The 21,000-nt window shown below is 37.9% G+C and overlaps 1 pseudogene; it reads right to left on the bottom strand.

Annotated features, from left to right (window-relative positions):
- Positions 1–1,024: 1,024 nt before the first annotated feature.
- Positions 1,025–11,958, bottom strand: LOC114022914 (annotated as a pseudogene).
- Positions 11,959–21,000: the final 9,042 nt, after the last annotated feature.

Raw genomic sequence — 21,000 nt, 5'->3', positions numbered from 1 at the left:
ATCACAGGTACAAGTAGAGGAGTTATCTTTGCAAGGAGATTACTTCTTCAATTACTGAATCAAAGTTGAAGAGGATAGGTTTTTGATGTGTAGATTATAAAAGACAGAGTTCACAATGGATGGCCCTGATTTTGTTTTTTCAGTCATTTGGAAATTAGAATAACCTGACAGAGTTATGGTGACCTCCATTGCACTGGCAGTGACTCTTGCCCAATTAAACTCTTTAACTTTTCTTATGAAAAGGACATTGATATTTAGCGAATACTAATTACCAAAAACCTAAATATTAGGAGACTCATCATTTTAAAAAAGGGTATTTGTCAGACTTGCTAAGAGTGCTGATCACTGCAGTTTGCTACCTTTCTTTCTGAATTGTGTGTGTGTGAAAATCATCTTGCAAATCATAAATCACTATATCAATATCATTAGCATTTATAATCATGGTGATAATAAATGTCTCTGTTGAAAGCTGCCACACCAAGAGGAACTAGAAGTTATTTCTATAAGGAATTAATTAATTCCTTAAATTCACTTTTTCTGGCAAATGAATACCTTAAGGATATATTCTTTCTAAGACCATTCATTCTTAAAGATTTTCAACCCCCAAGCAACTGCCAGGAATATGTAAGGCAAGATGATAATGCAAGATCTGAATATAAGTCTTCTTCAGTTAGTTCCATGGAACATCAGACACAGTATAATTGACTACTAATGATGATGCTAACCCACCTGCCACTAACATTTCTAACTTAGCTATCTTTGCCAACACTGATTATACAGTCTATCTAGTCTATCTCTGAGTTCTTAATCTTTATGATCTTTTGTCTATAATTCCTACTAATTTGATGGCATTTTCAACATTAGATACGTTTACTAGAAAAATTTCATATTCACACAAAATTTAGTGAATGCAATAAATAAAATCTATTTTAAATCTACAGATTATAAATAATAAATTATAAAAGATTAAATTATAATTGGTTATAGATAATGGATTATAAAAGATGATTAGGGTTTTGAAGCATTAGCACACTAACATTGAATAACCACTACAAATAGCATATTTCTCAGCTGTCAATCCATAAATATCTTGTTGTAGGAGAAGATTAACTATACCAATCAGTTCACCACCAACAGCAAGCATAAGGGCCATTCTGGAATAAGAAAGATGACTTCACATTTAGGGATTTTCTGTAACTGTATAGCAGAAAACAGAGCCTGTTCCCCTATTTCTTGCTTTTCCTTTTCTTTCCTTTTTCTCTCTGCTTATTTAGAGAGAATGAGGGGGTTGTAGTAAATGAGCACAATCTAACCTCTTTTAAAGTGGGTGACTATAGCAGGGAAGGAAGCAGGGTTAAGAAGTAAACAAAGGTTGGTGCTGTGTTGCCCAAAGAGAATTATTCACAATACGGAAGATGAAAAAAAAAATCATATTTCAAGTGGCAATGGCTCCCAGCTACATCATTTAAGTTCAACAAAATTACCTCTGTAACTTATCTGAAACATTCATATCTGTTCCTTTCTTTAAGAGATTGGTTACCATTTCTGGGCTATTTTTAGTAATAACAAGTGAAAGTGGTGTGTGCCCATCCTGCAAAAACATTCTAAAACAGTTAATGAAAAATGCCAGAATGCCATAATGCTTGCACAAAAATTTGACTCAAATGCCATTATAACAAACTGGGCCTGATGACAGATGGTCCCTTTTTAATTTAGGTCTGAAACTGAATTGAAATAAGACACTCATAATCTAGCTAACAGTTTGCTTAGCCACGGCAGAGAAAGGATATCCAAAATAGAGAAGGGATATTCAGCATAAAGCAATTATTCAGTTGAGCACAGTTTTCTGATGTTCATATTCTGTGAAAATGTTCTGTAGTCTCAGGGAAGGGTGCCAGCCCCTTGTATCCTGGCCATAAGACACATTTAGTTGAGTAGTGGAGGGATAGTAGAGGTATTCTAAAGCTCAGAATGTATGAGTAGACTCAGAGACACCTCCTAAGAGCCAACAAGGCATCTACTAGCGAGGCTGTTGCTGGGGGAAGGGATCAAGGTATGGTAGACAGGGTAGAAGATTGCCTGGGATATGAGGAGATACATGTCCTATCTAGTAGCTTTTTTTTTCTTTTTCTTTCTTTCTTTCATCTTTTTTTTAAGCTAATTGTTCCCTCTAATTATTCTCACTAACTAATTAACTATTCCCGGTTTCTACCTGCTGAAGTAGTACATGTATTGTCAGTGCCCTCTAAATTTTGATGCCCTGTGGAAAATCCCTGACTATTCCACCTTAGTTACAATTCTGGCTTTGCTACAGCAGCATGAACTGTAACAGTGCTATCACACTGGAAAGATGAAATGTGTCTGTTGTTCAAAGATTAGTCTGAATAAGGAGAGGCTCTTCATCAAAAAGTTAGGCATAAGGTGCCAAAATGTTTGGCCACAGATAGCAATAAACACATAAATGCCACATGCTAAGTGTGCTGGGGTTGTACTTACCTTTGATGGAGTATGAAATCATGGGTCTACATGAAAGTATGTTGAGATTACATATCCTTAAAATTAAGACACTTGTGATGAGGTTGGAGTGACGGGAACTATGAGAATGTCAGGACACAAGGTGGAGTTGCATAGAATGAATTCACACACTCAAGCCATCTTCTGGTCAAGTGGTAGAGTTTATTGTGAGGCTGGAAAGTGGGAAAAGTTCCTTTGGGGAACTTGCAAATTGATGAGGATGGTGCTAGGGTTTATATGGAAAGGGACAGGGAAAAGGAATGCCAAGGATGATAATTAGGTAATCTAGGGACTTCAAAGGAATATGCCAGGGGTCCAGGTGCCTTGGGAGCAGGTGCCTCTAATCTACAGAGGGGAAAATACAGGGAATCTGCAGAGATAACTTTGTTGATACCAGACATTGAGGGAAAAAAGACAGTTTTTGTTTTGCTGCCAGAGGTATTGGTCCTTGGGGATCTGGCACCAAAGAGAGTCCTTGGGTCAGTATCCCCTGTGTCTGTTCTGATAAAGGAAGTACAGGGTCATGTGTTCTGAAACAAGAGAAAATTTTCTCATAAGGGGAAAGGGGCAGTTGGGTTGCTTCCAGGGACAAGGTTTTGGGACTATATGGCGTCCAAGTCCATCACGCCATCACTTGGGCTTAGTATACATAAAATCACCAACTAAATGATTTTTAAAGATAGTTTGGCTACAAAATACTTTCATTTAAAAAACTGACACATAAAACTTTTTTTCTGTAACTTCAAGTCTTGGAGAAGCACCTAGATCACTGGGAGGTTAAGTTAAATTTCCCAAGATCACGCAGTTAGTATGTATTTCACATGGAAACTTAAACCTAACTCTTCCTTGCTGGAAGTCCAGCTCACTATCTAGGTGGGTAACTTTGACTCTATGATTTTCACAATCCATTCATTTATAATTAATGTTTGATCTGGCATTGATCTCAGGAAAATATTTAAGTTCTAGATACAATCGCAGTTTGGAAGTCAGGTTTAAAATCTGGGATTTGGGAAGGCAAAAACTTTAAAAATAAGTAAAAGTTAAAATAATTTACTTACATATCATACAGAGCTTCCATTTTTGGTGTTCTTAGTCTCCGAATACATTAGGTTGAAAACATAATCAAGTTTCTAAAGGATTAATATAAAATGAGTTTATCTAAATGAATGTATTCAGTAAGCATGAACTCTTTTTAAAGGTCATGGACAGAAGCTAACAGTTTGTAATTAATGCCATCACATCTCATTTAACAGAACAGTTATGTAGGGCAGGAGAAAAAGCCCAGGATTTGGAATCAGAGAATCTGGATTCATATTTTGCTGTTATTTACTTCCTGTATAACTTTAGGCAAGGTCACTGATCCACACTCTTCTCATATGTAATATGAGAAAGATGGACTAGTTGTTCTCTAAGGTCCAATCTGTCTCTAAATCTATATAACTATGATTACAAAGTAAAGGTTTTTTTTAAGGGATACAGAGTGTGGTAGAGCCAAGATGGCAGAGTAAAAGCAGTGATTTGCATGAGCTCTCCTCCACATACTTGTAAAAAAGGCTCCAAAGAAATTCTAAAGCAGCAGAACCCACAAAAAGACAGAGAGAAACAAATTTCCCTCCCAAGACAACCTAGATGGTTGATTGGAAAAGTCTATCACTCTGGGCTGAGAGAGAAATGCAGTTCAGCATGGGCATGCAGGCAAAACAGGACTCAGGGAACATAAAGCAGGCTTCAGAGGACTGAATCATGGGCAGCTGTGGTGGTCTCCAGACTTCTCAACCCACAAACACCAAAGACAATTTAGCAGGTCTGTAGGAAAAATCTGTGACCTCCTGAGAGAGAAGCTAGGTCCCAGCCCCAGTCCTGATGCAGCCCAGGGTGGCAGCTCCTTCCAGAGCTTCTGGTCCACAGACTGAGGGGAATCCAGTGGCTGATCAGAGGGCGACTGCAGGGATCTCTTTCCTGGTGCTGAGGAAGGAACCTCTTGCTTTGCCTGTGCTTGGATCTGGGTCACAGTTCTGGGTGCAGTCCTGGGGGAAGGAGGAGTGTTGGAGTGGTGGAGCTTGTAGTGGTGGTGGAGAAGGAATCCTCCTCACAATCCCAAGGCAGAAAAGAGTGTTTGTGGTCACTCATACACCAGAGCACAGGCCAGGAAAGGAGTAAACACCTCGCCCCTGATCATATCACCTTCAAAGAACTGAAAATTTACAGATCCCTAGAAGGATCTCTGAAAACGGCTGCACAAAATCCCTAAAGCTTGGGACAGTACATTCTCCACATTGGAAGCATACCCCTACCTTAACAAAGAGTTTGAAACTCAAGTAATTGGCTGGTATCATGAGCAAACCGCACAAAAAAAGTCAGACCATAGAATCTTTCTTTGTTGACAAAGAAGATCAAAACATACAACCAGAAGAAGACAACAAAGTCAAAGCTCCTACATCCAAAGCCTCCAAGCATGGAAGAGCTCAAAAAGGATCTTGAGAAGCAAGTAAGAGAAGTAGAGGAAAAACTGGGAAGAGAAATAAGAGTGATGCAAGAAAATCATGAAAAACAAGTCAACAGCTTGCTAATGGAGACCCACAAAAATATTGAAGAAAATAATATCTTAAAAAATAGCCTAACCCAAATGGCAAAAGAGGTCCAAAAAGCTAATGAGGAGAAGAATGCCTTCAAAAGCAGAATTGGCCAAATGGAAAAGGAAGTCCAAAAGCTCACTGAAGAGAATTCTTCCTTAAAAATTAGAATGGAGCAATTAGAAGCTAGTGACTTTATAAGAAATCAAGACATTGTAAAACAAAACCAAAAGAATGAAAAATAGAAGACAATGTTAAATATCTGATTGGAAAAACAACTGACCTAGAAAATAGATCCAGAAGAGATAATGTTAAAATTATTGGACTATCTGAAAGCCACGATCAAAAAAGAGCCTAGACATCATCTTTCAAGAAATTATCAAGGAAAACTGCCCTGATATTCTAGAACCAGAGGGCAAAATAGAAATGGAAAGAATCCACCAATCACCTCCTGAAAGAGATCCCCAAAGGAAAACTCCCAGGAATATTGTAGCCAAATTCCAGAGTTCCCAGGTCAAGGAGAAAATATTGCAAGTAGCCAGAAAGAAACAATTTAAGTATTGTGGAAACACAATTAGGATAACACAAGATTTAGCAGCTTCTATGTTAAGGGACCGCAGGGCATGGAATATAATATTCTGGAGGGCAAAGGAGATAGGATTACAACTAAGAATCACCTATCCAGCAAAACTGAGTATAATCCTTCAGGGGGGAAAGTGGATATTCAGTGAAATAGAGGACTTTCAAGCATTCTTGATGAAAAGACAAGAACTGAATAGAAAATTTGACTTTCCAATACAAGACTCAAGTGGAACATGAAGAGGTAAGCAAGAAAGAGAAATCATAAGGGACTTATTAAGGTTGAACTGTTTACCTTCCTGCATGGAAAGATGATACTTGTAACTCATGAGACCTTTGTCAGTATTAGGGTAGTTGGAAAGGAAAATTATATATATGTATATATAGATAGATAGATAAATAGAGGGCACAGGATGAGTTGAAGATGAACGGGTGATATCTGGAGAATAAAATTAAGGGGTGAGAGGGGATTATACTGGGAGAAGGAGAAAGGAAGAGGTAGAATGGGGTAAATTATCTTACATAAAACAGACAAGAAAAGGCTTTTACAGTGGAAGGGAAATGGGGGAAGGTGAGAGGGAATGAGTGAATCTTATTCTCATCAGATTTGACTTAAGGAGGGAATAACATACACACCCAATTTGGTATGGAAATCTATCTTACCCCACAGGAAAATAGGGGGGGAAGGGGACAAGAAAGCAGGGAGATGATTGAGGGGAAGACAGATTGGGGGAGGGGATAATCAGAAGCAAACACTTCTAAGGAGGGACAGGGTCAAAAGAGAGAATAGAATAAATGGGGGGCGGGATAGGATGAAGGGAAATATACTTAGTTTTTCACAGCATGACTACTATGGAAGTGTTTGGGATGACTACACATGTATAACCTGTATTGAGTTACTTACCTTCTCAATAAGGGTGGGTAGGGAGGGAGGAAGGGAGAGAATTTGGAACCCAAAGTTTTAAAAACAAATGTTAAAAAAACTGTTTTCACATGCACCTTGGAAATAAGATATGCAGGCAATGTGGTATAGAAATTTATCCTGCCTTACAGGAAAATTGAAGGGGAAGGGGATAAGAGAAGGGAGGGAGATAAAGGAGAGGGCAGATTAGGGGAAAGGGTATTCAGAATGGACACCATCTTGGGGTGGAGGGAAGGACAAGATGGGGAGAACATTTGGAATTCAAAATCTTGTGGAAGTGAATGTTGAAAACTAGAAATAAATAAATTAACAAAGAAAATAAAAGGATACAGAAAGTTTTTTTTTCCCCTAATGAAAGGGTACCTTATTTTGTGCTTCAATGTTGGCTTTATGTTCAATCAATTTATTCACTGATGGCACATTACGTCCACAAGCACCATGGTGAATGGCAGTGTTTTTCTTGATATCCATAAGACTGGATTCTGCTGTATTTTCTAGAAGAATAGTTGTACATTGTTCCTGCTGACATTATACTGCTTGTCAATACAAAATGAAGAGACTATGAGTTCTGCAACTATATGCTAAGGATTTAATTTTTGAATGATATCTAAATAGGATATAGTTCATAGCTAGACATAATTCATGCCTTAATCAAAGGAGATTTATTTTCGTTGTCCCAGATATTTAATTTGCTTTTCTTCACCACTAAGAGGGACACAACATCTAGATATTCATTAGCACAAGCCAGGTGCAAAGGTGTCCTATAATAAAATAACAGTCGATAAAGTTACAGAACAGATTGCACTCTCATCATTTAGAACTATATGTAAAACCATATAAATGCAATTATTTTTAATATAATAGTATTTTTCTGTCTATACTTTGTAAGAATTTCAAAATATTTATTATGGAGCAATTTATTGCCATTTGTAAAGTTTCCATTTACTTTTAGTGCTTATCATTATGATAACCTGTATACAATTGCAATAAAATTCTGACCTGTTCTGACTTTAAGAAAAATTTAACCCTAGTAATTTGAAAGTTTGGTAAAATATATATTTTTCCCTCTTGCTTATGGCTAGGAATGGCATATATGTATAGTAGGGTCCCTGACATGTTGGTTGAGCTAGTTTGTTCCCCCCAAAAAAGACAATATAGCCATGCCAAAGACTTAATGGACCCAAGGGAGTTGGGCTTGAGCATTTGATTTTGTTTTCCTGTTTTAAGGTTTACAAAGTCTAGTTCACAACAAGAAAGTGCCCCTCGTACTTAAGATATGGTCCCATTGACCTTGGAGTCAGCACACCCAACCAACACATTTCCAAATGGAGATGAGGAGAGCTGAATCTACCTGAACAAGAACTATATTCCTGCTGAGTATCTTTTCTCAGCTACTATTAAAACAATATTAAAAAAAAATTTCCCCTCTCTGCTTCTTGGTGCCTGAACTCCTACCTTCTTCATCACACTAGATAGAGTCCAACTTGGTCTATAAGTGAATTTTCGCCTTTACCTTGCCTGGATCCAGACCACCATACCACTCCAGCTTCAAACCATCTTTGTCCTTGGGTAACTCTCTACTCCCCCATTTCAAACTCCAGCTTCCCTCAATGTGTTGTCTTCCTCATTAGAACAGAAACTCCTGGAGAGTAAAGCCTGTCTTTCTTGCACAATCAACACCAGTAAAATGAAAGTTCAATTTAAAAAATTAAAACAATAAAATGTATATTCCCAGCTCTTAGCACAGTGTCAGATACATAGTAAGCACTTAATAAATGCCTTTGAAAATTCATTCATTCATTTTTGTTATGCTAGATAGGGTTCAGGTTTTTTTTCCATTTCATTCTGATCTTGAAGAATCATTTTCTTCAGTTAGCTTTTGTACCTCCTTTCCTATTTGGCCCATTTTACTTTTTAAGGAGTTGTTTTCATCAGTGTATTTTTTTTCCCATTTTGTCAACTGTATTTTTAAAGGAATTGTTCAATTTTTCTTCTACATCTCTTATTTGACTTTAAAAATCATTCTTGACTTCTTCTAAGAAGGTTTTTTGGGCTTGAGATCAGTTCATATTCCCCTCTGACGTTTCAGATGTGGCTATATTGACAATGTTGTCCTCTCCTGAATTTGCGTTTTGATCTTTCCTGTCACCAAGATACTTCCCTATGGTCATTGTTTTTCTATGTTGGTTTTTGCTCATGTTGTTTGCCTTTTTTTCTGACTTTTAAAGTTGATCTCTGCTTCTGGGGCACAGGCAGAACTGTTCCAGGCTTTTTGTGCTAGGAGCTAGAGGCCTGGTTACTGGTTTGCTGAGGTGTGTCTTGCCACTGGCTTGCTGAGATGCCTTCATTCCTGTACTAGTCCCCTTTAGCCACAGCAAGTGGGACCTTCCCCATTAATCCCTCTAGCCTTCACAAGCTAAAAGACTGCTGTATCTAGTCTTTCTGCTGACTCTACTATTTCAGGATTTTTCCTGGGGCAATATTCTCTGGGTTTTTCAAAGTCAATAAGGGAGGGTAAGAGTAATTTACTGCTTATTCTGCCATTTTGGCTCCCAAAAGCCAAAATAGGTGACTTTCAAGCATTCAGTATGTAGGCTAATAGCTCCAGCAGCAGCTGCTGCCCCTGAGGCTGCCACTACTGCTGTGGATTCAGTCACTCTCAAGGCCTGTTCCTGGTCTGCTGGAGCCAGTGCTGAATTGGCAGGCCCTACAGCCCTGGGCTGGACTGTGCTTCTCTCTCCCCTAGTTCCTTCTGACAGACTCCTCCCACTGACCTTCTAAATTGTCTTTGGTGTCTGTGGTCTGAGAAGACTGGAAACTGCCACTGATGTTGGTGATTCAGTCCCCCAAGGCCTGCTCCAGCTTTGCTTAGCCCATTTCTGCGCTACACCCAGAGTGCTGGGCGCTCCTCTCTCAGGCCAGTGCAACAGACCTTTCCTGTCCACCTCCCAGGTTGTCTGGGGCTAGAAATTTGCCTCACTCTGTCTCTTTGTGGGTTCTGCCACTCTAGAATTTGTCCAGAGTCATTTTTTAGAGGTATTTGAAGGAATTTGGGGGAGAGCTCAGGCAAATCTCTGCTTTCAATCTGCCAACTTATCTCTGCCTCTTCATTCTAATCTTGAGCATGAAGTTGATGTATAAAAGGCCAAAGAATTTCATGACCATAAGGCTGTACACAAAAGGCAAGCCTAAGATTACATTAGCTATTTTGACTGCCTTACTGATAATCTATTCTTGATTAATCCTTTTGGGGCCCTCCTTTAATTATCACTGCTTTCTTGTCTATATTTTCACAAAACCACCCCCTTGAATCCTCAGCTCTCAAGAAGTTTACTTTCTACTATGAAGATGCATGTATACCAGAAATTAAATACAAAGCTAATCCAAGGAAAGAGAGAGCACAATAACTGGTTGGGGGTGGGGAGAAGGATCATGGAAGTGCCTCTTGCAGAAAGCAGTACCTGAGCTGAGTCTTTAAAGAAGCTTAAGATTCTAAGAAGCTTAAGAGGTAGAGGTGAAAAAGTCCATTTCACTGTGGGGGAGGGAGAGAGTGTGGAAGACCATAGATGAGTTTGACTGAAATACAGTGCAAAAAGGGAAATAATATAGATAAGTCCAGAGAGGTAAGTGGGAGCCAGATGGAGGGCTGCCATGACAGTGTCTCAGGGACACTTCCTGTCACTTGAACAGTGAAATGACATGGTCAGATCCATTTTAGAAATATTAAATTGTTTTTGTCATAACAACTGAAGATAATTTATTTGACCACTGACAAAATCTCTATTGACAATAAAGATGGTAGAAAACTTTTCTTCACTGAATGATTGTCCTTATCCATAAAAATATTCCATAAAAATATCCCCCCAAATCTAGATACTTTGCATAGATTATTTCATTTGATCATAATAGCTCACATTTATGCAATGTTTTGAGTTTTACAATGAGTCATCCTCATATCAACCCAATAAGGTGTCATCCCTGAGCTAGTAAGTAATGTGAGCTCCATTATTAAGATGAGGAAATTGAGGTTCTGAGACTTACTCAGGGAGACACACAAAGATTGTGATAGAGGCATGCCTCCACCCTTGGTCTTTGGTCTCCGTATCTTTTGCTATTATTTTTGGATTTTTGCACAGAACAATTTTATTTTTTCATTAATCGTTATGCAGTCAAAAGAAGACCTAATACACAGGTCTTTTTTTTTTCTAATACCCAGTAAAACAAGTTTGCACATGTTAAAAACTGTAACTTTCCTCTATTGTCAGGAAAGGCTCTGAATATTTTCTGAAAACTCAAAACTTGGTTATTCGCATGGTAGCTTAGAGTTTCTTTCACAGTGATTAGTTTCTATAACTACAGTTAATTGCTTCTGTTTCCCAGATTGTTAATTTTAAAAGGCTAGGTTAATTCCCAAATATCTAAGTCATACACACAAAGGATACACACTGACATACCTTCCACTACCTTTCAAACAAGATGTATCCATCTGGGGAAGTTGAGTAATATTTAGCTTCTTAGGGCTTCCTAGACCCAGCTGGTGGGAGACTTTAAGTGAGTAGCAGCCCAGCATAACAGCTAATAGGGACAAGAATTGGACCTTTGATTTCATTGCTATATGGAACTTCCAGGCAAGGGGACTCCCTCAACTAATGCAGGTTGGCATCTTCTCTGCAATTTACAATCTTCTAAAAGTTGCCTCTTAGAGCACTGAAAGGTTGAGACCTCATAGCTAGCATGTAAGAGAGATAGGACTTTGAACCCAAGTCTTCAATGCTTGAAGGCCAATTGGCTCCCCACTAAACCCCCACTGCTTCTCTTAACATTTGTAGAGTGCTTTAATATTGCAAAGCACTTCACACATTATTATCTTGTTTGTTATTTTAGTCTTTTATCTCATTTGATTTTATATGAACTTCCTCGTTTGGACACCATACATAATAGGACACCAAGGAGAGATGCTCAGAATTATAAATAAGTATTCTCTGTGCCCCGTGCCAGGAACAGTGATGTGAGCAATGCTGGTCTCTTCCCCTTTCCCTCCTCTACCCTCCCCCCCAACCCCCACAACACCACCACTCTAGCCAGCCCTTCAGTGTCTGTGTGTCACCTATGTTCTTTATCCCGCTTGTCCAGGTCGTGTTTCTTGTACTGCAGATGATGCTGCACCTTCTCCAGGCCCCCGACAGAGGCAGCTTTGTAAAGTTTGCCCAGGTCCTTGCACTGGGTGCAATATCCTGGGATGTTTGGGGGAGTGAGGATGGAGCTGCTACTCCCTGCACCCTTGATGATGCTGCTGCTCTCATTTCGGTCGAAAGAAGGGGAAGAGGACAACTGCACCTTCTTTTTTATGGACCCAAAAAACTTCATCATGATGGCAACAAAAGGTCCTGGGTCCCTTTGTATCAATCCCGACCCTATTCCTCTCTCCGGATTACAGAAAAGCTTTCAAATACAGAGCTGGATAAAGCATAACATCCTCTGTAACCCTGGCAACCCAGAGGTGGAGGGCATTGTATCCCTGGGAAGGTAACTGCTGGCTGGGTGCTTAGAATTCAGATCGGCCCTGTCTGGATCCTAACCCTGAAGTCGAAACTAGTTAGAGTAGAGGTGCTCCTCCAAGCTTCTTTTAGGTCTCCCTGAGTGGGTCCAGGGGTGGGAGGAATGTGCCTGGGGTTGGTGTGGGACGTGGGGTGTTGTGCCTGCTACTAAAACGAGAATCATGGAGGAAATGTGGCAAAGAGTGACCAAGTCAAGTACTGGCAGTGGGAGGCTGTAGGGGTTTTGCACTTACTGAGTTAGCTCAGTAACACTGAAGCAGGCACTTTCACTGCAAACTCTGACCTGGGCAAAACTTGTTGGTAAAATTCCTCTTTCCTGCTTATTCTCAATGATAGTCCTGTCCTCAACGTGATTTCTGGTTCTCTCGTTGTTTGGGGTTGCCTTGGTCTGGATGTACCATAGGCTGGCAATGGTCTTTCTAAAATGTATAACCCAGAATTGGACATAATACTCTAGACGTCTGATATATGTGTGTTTGCTTATACATACACAAACATACATAATGCATTACATACTTATGTAAAGATGTGCACACACACTGAGAAAGGTATAATATATGATCTTTGACTAAGTGCTATAAAATACTTATTCCCTTCCCCTACATAAATACTATTATACTAATAATTACATAATTAGTGGTCCTCACTTTGGAGATCACTACTCTATACAGACTGGATCTAAGAGCAGAATGAAAAAATGGACAAATAAGGGGAAAATCTTCAAATAAGTTGCTATATTACTACATATAAAGTGCCCTATATAGAATAGGCCTTGCACTAGCCTACTAAGTGTCTGGGAAATTTGTTTGTTTGTTTGTTTTTCCTCTAGGCAATGGTGTTAAGTGACTTGCCCAGGGTCACACAGTTAGTAAGTGTTATGTGTCCGAGGCCGGATTTGAACTCAGGTCCTCCTGATTCCAGGGCTGTTGCTCTATCCACTGCGCCACCTGGCCCCACCTGGGAAATTTTACTCAAATAACTTAAAGACAATTTTATCTACATAAGACTGAAAAGTTTTATATAAACAAAACCCAATGTGGCTAAAATTTGAAGGGAAGCAGGTAACCAAGAAAAAAATATTCTTGAAGAAACTTTTCTTTTTGATAAAGATTTCATTTCTGATTGACTTCTGAGAGACAAGATGTTAGAGTAAGAAGTAAGTTGCTCCTACTGTTCCTTACTAACCTCTAAAAACCCAGAAAATATTGCCTCAGGAAGAACACTGGAATAGATGAGCTGGCAGAAAGACAGGGTGCACAGTCTTGTAGGCCAGGAAGCTTGGGGGACTAGTGGGAAAGGTCCTTCTTGCTCTGGTGGAAGGAAAGTAGTACAGGATGGGAAACATCCCACAAGCCAGCAGCAAGGCCCACCTTAGCAAATCAGGGGAAGAACCTGACCCCAGGGTGGTGGAGCAGTCAAGCACCAATACCAGGACTACACTCCCACTACCACAAGTGCCTTGCCAGTGCTTCAAAGTAGCCTGAGTGAGCTGGTATCCTCCAGGGGCCAGACTCCCTCAACCCCTCCCTGAAAGCTTCAGTGTTACTGAGCTAACTCAGTAAGTTCAAAACCCCTACAGCCTCCCACTGCCAGTACTTGAGGCCCCAGCACACAAAGCCAGTGACCGGGTCCCTGGCCCCCAGCATGAGAAGCTTGTGTCAGTGCCCCTTGTGCTCCAGCAGGAGAGCTCAACTTAAAAAGCCAGGAAATAGGCAAACACCATGAGCAAAAAGCAGAAACAGACAATGACCCTGGTTTCTTACTAAGGGGACAGGGAAGATCAAAATACAAATTCAGAAGATGGTAACATTGTCAATATACCCACATCTGAAACCTCAAAGAGGAATATGAACTGGTTTCAAGCCCAAAAAACCTTCTTGGAAAAGTTCAAGATGGATTTTAAAAGTCAAATAAGAGAGGTAGAACAAAATTTGGAAAAGAAATGAGAGGTATGCAAGAGAGTCAATAGCTTGGGAAAAGAAGGACAAAAATTGACTGTAGAAAACAAGTCCTTAAAAAATACAATTGGCCAAATGGGAAAAAAAAGTACAATGAAGAAAACAACTCCTTAAGACGTAAAATGGGCCAAATGAAAAAGGACAAAATCTAACTGAAGAAAACAATTTGTTAAAAATTAGAACTGGGCAAGTGGAAGTTACTGACTCTGAGACAGCAAGACTCAGTCAAACCAAACCAAAAGAATGGAAAAATAAAAAGAAACATAAAATAACTCACTGGAAACACAAGAGACCTGGAAAACATGTCTAGCAGAGATAATTTAAAAACCATTGGTCTACCTGAAAGCCATGATGAAAAAGAGCCTGGATAGCATCTTTCAAGAAGTCATCAAGAAAAACTGCCCTGAGGTCCTAGAACCAGAGGATAAAATAATCATTGAAAGAATCTACCAATCACCTCCTGAAAGAGATCCCAAATTGAAAACACCAAGGAATATTATAACCAAATTCCAAAATTATCAGGTCAAAGAGAAAATACTGTAAGCAGCTAGAAAGAAACAATTTAAACATGGAACCACAATCAGGATTATGCAGGACCTTGCAGCTCTACATTAAAGATCAGAGGGCCTGGAATGTGATATTCCATAATGCAAAGGAGCTTGAACTGCAAGAAAGGATCTATTACCCAGTGAAATTGAGAATAATCTTTCAGGGGAGGAGATGGACATTCAGTGAAATAGGGGACTTCCAAACCTTCCTGATGAAAAGAACAGAGCTCAACAGAAAATTTGATCATCAAATACAAGACCCAAGAGAGTCATAAAAAGGTAAATAGGAAAGAAAAAAAATGTTATTCAATAAGGTCAAACTGTTTACCTCCCTACATGGGAAGATGATACTTGTAACTCTTGAGAACTGTATCTTTATTATGACATTTAAAAGAGGTATACATAGATAGATGGCATGGGTATAAGTTGACTTTGATGTGATGATAAAAAATTTAATCAAGCAGTAGAAAGGGATTATATTGGGAGAAGAGGAAAGGAGGACACAGAAAAGGGTAAATTACATCACAAGAAGAGGTACAAAGACCTATTACAGTAGAGGGAAGGAAGAGGTGAAGATGAGCATTGTTTAAGCCTTACTCTCATCAGATTTGCCTCAAAGAGGAAATAACATAATCAGTTAGGTATAGAAATCTAACATGCCTTATAGGAAGTAGGAGAGGAAAGAAAAGGGAGGGAAGAATTAGTAAGGGTAAAGGGGAAGAAAAGGCAGGGGGCTGATAGAAGGGACAGCAGACAGAGGGAGGCGGAGGTTGAAAGCAAAACATTAGTCAGGTGGGAAGGGGAGAAAGGAGAGAGAAAAGCATAAACAGAGGGGGAAATGGGATGGAGAGAAAGACAAATAGTAATCATAACTGTGAATGTGAATGGGATGAACTCTCCCATAAAATGTAAGCAAATAGTAGAATGGATTAGAAACCATAAATCTTACAATATGTTGTTTACAAGAAACACATTTGAAGGAGAGGAACACACACAGAGCAAATGTAAAAGACCGGAGCAGAATATATTATTAATATATTATATTAGCTGAAGTAAAAATAAAAAAGCAATACTAATCTCAGGCAAGGCAAAAGCAAAAATAGATCTAATTAAAAGAAATAAGGAAGGAAACTACATCCTGTTAAAAGATACCATAGACAATGAAGTAATATCATTACTAAACATATATGCACCAGGTAGTACAGCACCCAAATTCTTAGAGGAGAAATTAAGGGAGTTACTGGAAGAAACAGACAACAAAACTATACTAGTGGAGGATCTCAACTTCCCCCTCTCAGAACAAAATAAATCTAACCACAAAATAAGCAAGAAAGAAGTTAAGGAGGTGAATAAAATTTTAGAAAAGTTAGATATGGCAGACCTCTAGAGACAATTGAATGGGGATAGGGAAGAATATACTTTTTTTTCTTGGTGGTACGTGGTACCTACACAAAAACTGACCATGTAGGAGAGCATTAAAAACCTTACAATCCAATGCAGAAAGGCTGAAATATCAAAAGCATTCTTTTCAGATCATGATGCAATAAAAAATTATGTGTAATAAAGGGACATGGAAAGACAGTTTAAAAACTAATTGGAAACTAAATATTCTAATCCTAAAGAATGAGTGAGTCAGACAACAAATCAGAGAAATAATCAATAACTTCTTCCAAGAAAATGACAATAATGAAACAACATACCAAAACTTATGGGATTCAGTGAAAATATTTCTTAGGGGAAGTTTTATATCTCTCAGTGCTTACATGAATAAAATGCAGAAAAAGCTAGAAAAAGAACAAACTAAAAGTCCCCAATTAAATACCAAATTAGAAATTCTAAAAATCAAAGGATAGATTAATAACATTCAAAGTAAGATAACTATTGAACTAATGAATAAAACCAAGAGCTGGTTTTATGGAAAAAAAACAACAACAACAACAACCAATAAATCTTTGGTTAATTTGATTAAAAAAAAGAAAGAAGAAAGTGAAATTACCAGTATCAAAAAGGAAAAGGGTGAATTCACCACCAATGAAGAGGAAATTAAAACAATGATTAGGAGCTATTTTGCCCAACTGCATGCCAATAAACTTTACAATCTTAGTGAAACAGATGAATATTTACAAAAAATATAAATTGCCCAGATTAATGGAAGAGGAAATAAAATAACCTCATTTCAGAAAAAGAAATTGAACAAGCCATCATTGAACTCCCTAAGGAAAAAAAAATCTCCAGGGTCAGATGGAGTGAATTATACAAGTGAATTATACCAAACATTTAAAGAACAATTAATTCTAATACTATATATATTATCTGGGAAAATAGGCAAAGAAGGAGTCCTACCAAATTCTTTCTATGATACAAATATAGTGCTGATACCTAAAATGGAAAGAGCCAAAAGAGAGAAAGAAAATTATAGAACAATTTCCCTAATGAATATAGATGCAAAAATTTTAAATAAAATATTAGTAAAGAGATTGCAGCAAATTATCAAAGGGATAATACACTATGAACATGTAGGATTTATACCAGGAATGCAGGGCTGATTCAATATTAGGAAAACTATCAGCATAATTGACCATAACAACAAAACTCAATAGGTGCAGATAAAGCTTTTTGACAAAATACAACATCCATCCTTATTAAAAGCAGTAGAGAACATAGAAATAAATGAAGTCTTCCTTAAAATGATAAGTATTATCTATCTAAAACCATCAGCAAGCATTACATGTAATGGGGATAAACTAGAAGTATTTCCAGTAAGATCAGGGGTGAAATAAGGATGTCCACTAGTTATTCAAAATTGTACTAGAAATATTAGCTTTAGCAATGAGAAGAAAAAGAAATTGAAGGAATTAGAATAGGCAAAGAAGAAACAAAGCTATCATCCTTTGCAGATGATATGATGGTATACTTAGAGCATCCTAAAGAATCAAGTAAAAATTACTTGAAATAATAACTTTAGCAAAATTTCAAGTTATAAAAGAAACCCACAGAAATCATCAGCATTTCTATATATTACTAGCAAAGCCCAACAGCAAAAGACAGAATGAAAAATTGCATTTAAAGTTACTGTAGATGATTATAAAATATTTGGGAGTCTATCTGCCAAAAGAAACCCAGGAACTACATGAAGACAATTATAAAACACTTCTCACAATCTAAATACTTGGAAAAATATCAGTTGCTCATGGGTAGGATGAGTTAATATAATAAAAATGAGAACTCTACCTAAATTAATTTACTTCTTCAGTCATACCAATCAAATTGCCAAAAAATATTTTACAAAGCTAGAAAAATAATAATAAAATTCATCTAGAAGAACAGAAGGTCCAGAATATCAAGGGAATTAATAAAAAGAAATGCAAAGGAAGGTGCCCTAGCTGGACAAGATCTTAAATTGTATTATAAATCAGCAAACATCAAAACTACTTGGTATTGGCTAAGAAATAGATTGGTGGATCAGTGGAATAGGTTAGTTACACAAGACACAATAGTTAACGACTATAGTAATCTACTGTTTGATAAATCCAAAGACTCCAGCTTCCAGGACAAGAACTCACTATTTAACAAAAACTGCTGGGAAAACTGGAAAAGAGCATGGCAGAAACTAGGCATGGACCAACATCTTACACTGTACTCCAAGATAAAGTCAAAATGGGTTTTGCACAAACAAAGCTAATGCAACCAAGATTAGAAGGAAGGCAGAAAGTTTGGAAAAATTTTTTTTACAACCAGTGTGTCCCATAAAGGCCTCATTTCTAAAATATATAGAGAACTGAGTCAAATTTATAAGAAAACAAATCATTCTCCAATTGATAAATGGTCAAAGGATATGAATAGGCAGTTTTTAGATGAAGAAATTAAAATACTCTAAATCACTATGAATTAGAGAAACGCAAATCAAAATAACTCTGAGGTATCCTATCACAACTATCAGATTGGCTAACATGACAAAACAGGAAAATGATAAGTATTGGAGAAGATGTGGGAAAAATTGGAACATTAAGGCATTGTTGGTGGAGCTGTGAACTGATCCAACCATTCTGGAGAGCAATTCAGAACTATACCCAAAGTGCTATAAAACTGCATATCCTTTGACTCAGCATTATCATTTCTAGGTCTGCATTCCAAAGAGATCATAGAAATGGGGATAGGACCCACATGTACAAAAACATATAGAGTAGTTCTTTTGGGGGTAGCCAAGAATTGTAAATTGAGGGGATGCTCATCAATTGGGGAATGGCTGAACAAATTGTGGTATATGAATGTAATAGAATACTATTGTTCCTTAAGAAATGATAAACAGGCAGACTTCAGAAAAACCGGGAAAAACTGGCAGGCTGAAGGATGTGAGAAGAACCAGTACAACTTTTTACATAGCAACAATAACATTCTTTGATGACCAGCTTTTCTAGACTTACCTCTTCTCAGCAATGCAAGGATCTAAGAAAATTTCAAAGACTCATGATGGAAAATGCTCTCCATATCCAAAAAAGAACTATGGAGTCTGTATGCAGATCAAAGCATACTATTTACTCTCTTTTTTCCCTCTGTTTCTTTCTTCTGTTGCCTCCCATTGGCTCTAATTCTTCTTTACAACATGACTAATGTGGAAATATGTATATGAAAGTATATGTAGTACTTACATCAGATTGCAAGCTGTCATTTTTATTAATAAATTTATTTATTTTTAGTTTTCAACATTTACTTCCACAAGATTTTGAGTTCCAAATTTTCACCCCATCTCACCCCTCCCCCCACCCCAAGATGGCATGCATTTTGAATACCCCATCCCCTAGTCTGCCTTCCATTCTATCTCTCCCCCACTTCTCTTATCCCCTTCCCCTTCTATTTTCCTGTAGGGCAGGATAGATTTCTATACCCCATTTCCTGTATTTCTTATTTCCCAGTTGCATGTGGAAATATTTTTTTAAACATGTGTTTTTAAAACTTTGGGTTCCAAATTTTCTCCCTTACTGCCTCCCCACCCATCCTCATTGAAAAGGCAAGCAACTCAATATAGGTTATACATGTGCAGTTATGCAAAATACTTCCATAGTAGACATGCTGTGAAAAACTAACTCTATTTCCCCTAATCCTATCCCCCCCCCATTTATTCTATTCTTTCTTTTGGCCCTGTCCCTCCTCAGAAGTATTTGCTTCTGATTACCCCCTTTCCCAATCTGCCCTCCTCTCTATCATCTGCCTATTCTCTTGTCCTCTTCCCCCCTATCTTCCTGTAGGGTAAGACAGATTTCCATACCCAACTGAGTGTATATGTTATTCCTGCCTTAAGTCAAATCCAATGAGAATAAGATTCACTTATTCTCTCTCACCTTCCCCTGTTTCCCCTCCACTGTAAGAGCCTTTTCATCTGTTGTTTCTTTTGGGGGGGATAATTTACCCCATTCTACCTCTCCCTTTCTCCTTCTCCTAGTATAATCCTCTCTCACCCCTTAATTTTATTCTCCATATATGACCCCTTCATATTCAACTCACCCTGTGCCCTCTATCTATCTATCTATCTATCTATCTATCTATCTATCTATCTATCTATCTATCTATCTATCTATCTATCTATCTGTCTGTCTGTCTATCTATCTACTCATATATAATTTTTTCCCTCTAACTACCCTAATACTGACAAAGGTCTCATGAGTTACAAATATCATCTTTCCATGCAGGAATGTAAACAGTTCAACCTCAATAAGTCTCTTATGATTTCTCTTTCCTGTTTACCTCTTCATGTTCCACTTGAATCTTGTATTTGAAAGTCGATTTTCTACTCAGCTCTGGTCTTTTCATCAAGAATGCTTGAAAGTCCTCTATTTCACTGAATGACCATTTTTTCCCCTGAAGGATTATAGTCAGCTTTGCTGGGTAGGTGATTCTTGGTTGTAATCCTATCTCCTTTTTCTTCTGGAATATTATATTCCATGCCCTGCCATCTCTTAATGTAGAAGTTGCTAAATCTTGTGTTATCCTAATTGTGTTTCTACAATACTTGAATTGTTTCTTTCTGGCTGCTTATAATATTTTCTCCTTGACCTGGGAATGCTGGAATTTAGCTACAATATTTCTAGGAGTTTTTCTTTGGGGATCTCTTTCAGGAGGTGATTGGTGGATTCTTTCCATTTCTATTTTGCCCTCTGGTTCTAAAATATCAGGGCAGTTTTCCTTGATCATTTCTTGAAAGATGATGTCTAGGCTCTTTTTCTGATCATGGCTTTCAGATAGTCCAGTAATTTTTGAATTCTCTCTCCTGGATCTATTTTCCAGGTCAGTTGTTTTTCCAGTCAGATATTTCACATTGTTTTCTAATTTCCCATTCTTTTGGATTTGTTT

This window comes from Vombatus ursinus, unplaced genomic scaffold (assembly GCF_900497805.2).
Source record: "Vombatus ursinus unplaced genomic scaffold, bare-nosed wombat genome assembly UNPS02004327.1, whole genome shotgun sequence".
NCBI classification, from domain to species: domain Eukaryota; kingdom Metazoa; phylum Chordata; class Mammalia; order Diprotodontia; family Vombatidae; genus Vombatus; species Vombatus ursinus.
Note: the sequence above shows the minus strand (reverse complement) of the source record. Positions and strands in the feature narration are given on the sequence as shown.